The sequence below is a fragment of the Mus pahari genome, chromosome 19 (assembly GCF_900095145.1).
Source record: "Mus pahari chromosome 19, PAHARI_EIJ_v1.1, whole genome shotgun sequence".
In the NCBI taxonomy this organism is placed as follows: Eukaryota; Metazoa; Chordata; class Mammalia; order Rodentia; family Muridae; genus Mus; species Mus pahari.
In genome coordinates this window covers 52,484,473-52,488,682 of record NC_034608.1, presented here as the reverse complement: position 1 = coordinate 52,488,682, position 4,210 = coordinate 52,484,473, and the positions used below count along the sequence as shown (strand labels likewise).

At 51.5% G+C, this 4,210-nt stretch overlaps 1 protein-coding gene across 3 annotated transcripts in view; it reads right to left on the bottom strand.

The window, feature by feature from the left end:
- Ppp1r3b (protein phosphatase 1 regulatory subunit 3B) overlaps nucleotides 1-3,887 on the bottom strand; it is a 12,871-nt gene extending 8,984 nt beyond the window's left edge. The window contains exon 1 of one of the 3 annotated variants that reach the window (XM_021219347.2): nucleotides 3,818-3,887. The gene's annotated coding sequence lies outside the window, so the exon portion shown is untranslated. Of the gene's footprint in view, nucleotides 1-2,854; nucleotides 2,973-3,681 lie in introns of those variants that run through there. The other 2 variants (XM_029532149.1, XM_029532150.1) reach the window with 2 other exon arrangements.
- Between the last annotated feature and the right edge of the window lie 323 nt (nucleotides 3,888-4,210).

The window sequence follows — 4,210 nt, the reverse complement described above, 5'->3', positions numbered from 1 at the left end:
AGAAGAGAGAACAAAGCATATCATCTCCATCTTTGCTTTTTTCCTTTCCTTTCCTTTCCTTTCCTTTCCTTTCCTTTCCTTTCCTTTCCTTTCCTTTCCTTTCCCTTTCTTTCTTTCTTTCTTTCTTTCTTTCTTTCTTTCTTTCTTTCTTTCTTTTCTTTTCTTTTCTTTTCTTTTCTTTCTTTCTTTTTTTTAGATACATTGGTCTTAATGGATGCAGGAAGCCTGGTTATCTTGTTTTGCCTCTGAATCTGTGCACTTTCCCAAGTGGCCGTGGCAGGGGTCTGCTTATAACTGCAAAGCCAATATCTCACTACTTCCCTTCCAGTGAAGGAAGTAAGCCAGAGAAAAAGCTTCAGAGAGAATTTGCTGGGTCTGGGCTGGTCTGGTCTTAGGGCTGTGCACGCACGCACAAGGTGGTTCCTGGAGAGGGAAACTCTGACTGAACTGGCTTTACACACGATCGATAGTTGACCAACTCATTTAAAAAAAAAAAAAGGATTCATTACTTAACAAATTGAGTTATTCACATCCACTGCAAAATGTTGCTAAAAATATTCTTCCCTTTTCAACTTTAAGGTAGGTATTTCTTATTCTGTTTAAATATGCATTAAAACTGAACATCAGTTGCATAAGGGCATGTGGTCCACATTCCCGACCTTCCCCCCTGCTAGGCACTGACTTGAGTCAGCCCAAGGATTAGAGTCCCTCTGCAGGTCCTCCAAGCTCTGGGACCAGCCTCAGGCATGCCTAGCAAATGCTGAAAGGTTTCTCTGAAGCAGCTTGGTAGAAAATGGTGGAAAAGTCTCAAGTGGAAGCAGAACACCAAAGCTAAAGACTCTGCTGCCCCTTGACCACCCAGGAGAGCACACCCTTGTGTTCTAGTCCCAAAGGTTCAGGAGTGGAGCTGAGGCCATTGGTGAAGTTGTGCCATTGGAACCTAGCATGTAAACTCGCCATGGCAGCTCCCTTTATTACTAAACTGTAAGAAGGAGCAGAATTGAGGGTGGAGAGACAAGTTTCTAATCAGAGCCTGAGCTCAGGAGACAATCCCACTAACATTTTCAAGAACTCTTTTTTTTTTTTTTTTTCCCAAGATTCTTCCATGAGAGGCAAATGTGAGTGAGGTTCTTCTGATAGCCCAGGAGTTACCACTGGGACTCGTGCCCTGTGGACTTGCATAAGCAGTCCTGGCTTGGAAACCCTTCTCTTTTCCCCTCTGGATATCATCATCACTGAAGGTTAAGGCCATTTACCCTTGTGGCCTCTATAGAGGGTGCGATGTGACAGTCGGTTGTCCTCACAGAACAACGTTCCAACTTTTATTAACCTCATGCTCATCCAAGAACTGGTCTAGTGAAGTGTTTGGGTGAGTTTAGCTTTCCTGAATCTCAGCTGTGGATGTCTCAACAGGACTGTGATAATGGCCACTTAGAAGTGCTTTCCAGAAACTGAGACAGTCCGCCAATCGTTAAGTCCCCTGAAGGAAGGCCCCTGGACAGGTGCTTGAGGAAACACCTTCACAGTCATGCACTCTATGTACCGAAGTCTTTATACTGTCTCCAACACTGCCCCAGGCTTTCCTTCTACCGAGGAGACAGGCAGAAGCAGAGAGGACCGATGCATATTTGAGCTGGTAGAGTGACACAAGACCTGGACACAGTTGCAGGACAGGATCCCGGGAGCCTAAGGAGCTGTTTCCCAAGAACAATCACACATCCTGCTCTCACGTGGGTGCCTCAGAGAAGTCCACTGCCTCTGAAGAGAGCCTGGGCCAGGTTTGGGACGCTTGCAGAAATACCTTCTGTGTCCTTGTTTAATAATGTGGTCTCTCAAGACGCTAGCCAGCCTTAGAAGGCCAGTAATATTTCTTTTAAGCTTGACAAGTCTGAACAGAAAACACACACACACACACACACACACACACACACACACACACACACACCCTGCCTAGCTTAAGGCAGCTGAGCGACTGAGTTTCTGTCTGGGACCTTCTTTCTGCAACTCTTCCTCGCTGACGTCGAAATCAAGTTAACAATAATCCACCGCAATGCTACATTAGATAAATAACCCGCAACTAATCCACGGTACCACCATCCACTCCTTCCCCCGCCCCCTTCAGCAAATCTCGGTTCTCTCCCCCAAATGTTTAGCTGATACTTTATATGTATGAAGTTGACATTGGTTCCCTTTTGTACACGGACCCTAATTATTACAGCCTTAATGCATACGCCCCTCAGTCCTTGGAGAGAAATGTTTTTGAATAGGGCCACGTAATGAGCAGTCAGGTAGCTCTGAATGAGACAGCCCGCATCAGCTAATAATGGCCAAAGACAGCACGAAGCACAGGCCTTAGGCGGCCTCTGCCCAGCTGAGTTTTAAGGGTTTCTTCTGAGGTCACTTGCAGCTCTGACCTCCAAGGTTGCTAATAGGACCCCCCGATGCTTCTCTTTCTACCAACTTCCCCCTAAATGGCCATAGTTTACTTCAGCTGTCTTTAGTTTCTCCCTGGCTCCTGGACGTTCTTTCCAAAGGGACCAGTTCCTTCCCTGTCTAGGTTGAAGAAGCCCTTCTTTCTCCCGAAGCCGCAAGCTCAGACAGGGCCACATTCCAGCAACTCTGCACGTTCCCCCCACTCAAGTCTTTTTCAGCTTTCTCCGTTTCCCCGTGGGCCTGTCATACACTGTTCTGAAACTGCCGTCCAGTTTACAGCCGTTCCTCTGGGTTCAAAACGGTAGCCGTGAACAAGTCCCTGGGGGAAGGTCAGCGAGTCCCCGATCCCACCAGCCACTCTCCGAGGGTGCTGTGTCTGCACCCCGCCCCCCGAGTCCGCTTCGACTGGATCTGCACCTACCTCTCCCGGCGGCGCCGCAGCCGGGGCCGCTGCTCGCTGGCCTCATGGGAGAGCTTGAGAGAAGTGTCAGGGTTGATTGCTGCCACTGAAACTACGTGAGCGTCGGGGTGTCCCGGGGGTAGGGCCTGGGCTTAGTTCCCGGAGACGAACAAGGAGGAGGAGCCCAAGTTATCACACCAGGGCGGGACCTGGCAGCGGGACAGCCCAGACGGGAGCAGCGCCTCGCGAGCACCCCCACGCGGGCTGCCCCGTTCCCGGGTGGAACTCGCCTCGAGACCATTGCCTTCCGACCCGAGACGACCCAGCGTGTGCCTCTTGCCTGTGTGCAGCAAAGGGGGATCTGAACCAAAGTGAGTAGTAGTAGGGACTAGTCCACACTGCTTGATGGGAGTCAGGGCTGGGACGCGGGGTTTCTCGCGTCTATTTCGTAACGGGAAACTGAGACCCCGGGGGCTTGTATTTGGACTCCAGATTCTGCCGCCAAAACCTAGAATTATCCTCCAAAGCGTCACATCTCCGGTTGGGAATGTGCCACGTTAGGACTTGCGACATCTTTTTCTGTTCAGGACATCTCCCCTGGCCACGTTTCGCAGGCTAACTCAGCCTAGGGATCTCGGGGTCCCCGCTAGGCTCCATCCCAGCTCGGGTCCCTGAGATGTTTCTGCACACTGAAGCGACAAGCCACCTGAGCCCAGCTAAGAGATTCTACTACCTGGGAGTCAGTGTAAATGGCACAAGTGATAAGTGTCGGAGAACTCCCCCGCGTGCTCCTCACCGCAGATTTCCTGGCTCTGGACCTTGAACTAGAGGCTTGGGGAGGTACGTACCGGGTACCGCTCTTGAGTACGGAGGGGAGACCCTTCAGCCCGCCCCACCATCTGAGATGGGTGACAGTGACAGCAACCACGACGGCAAAAGTGGGGCAGGCACTCGGCTTGGTCCACGCAACAGAAGCCTTCTCACCTGCTCACTGGATTGCAGCACTCCGGATTCCAGCTCCTGCAACCCGTGGCGCACTTTAACTTTCCAGCCACCTCTCCCCACTAAGGGTGCTATCCAAGACCCCCTTACCCCCCCCCCCACGTGAACGCGGGACTCAGCCAATGAGCTTCCGGGACACGAGCCGCAGACCAATAGCTACACTTGGGGCGAGCAGCACTCTACCACGTGATCTGCAGTGTGTAGCGAGTGACAGGCTGGAGTCCTGGATCTGGGAAGGGGACAGCAGGTCACAATTTCATCAGGGACCGGGGTACCCTCGCCAAGGGGTGGAGGCGATTTCCTACGGTAGAAGGTCCGGCTGTAGAGAGACTGACTGAGGCGCACAGGCTGTGTGCAAAGTTCCCCATTGCTAGC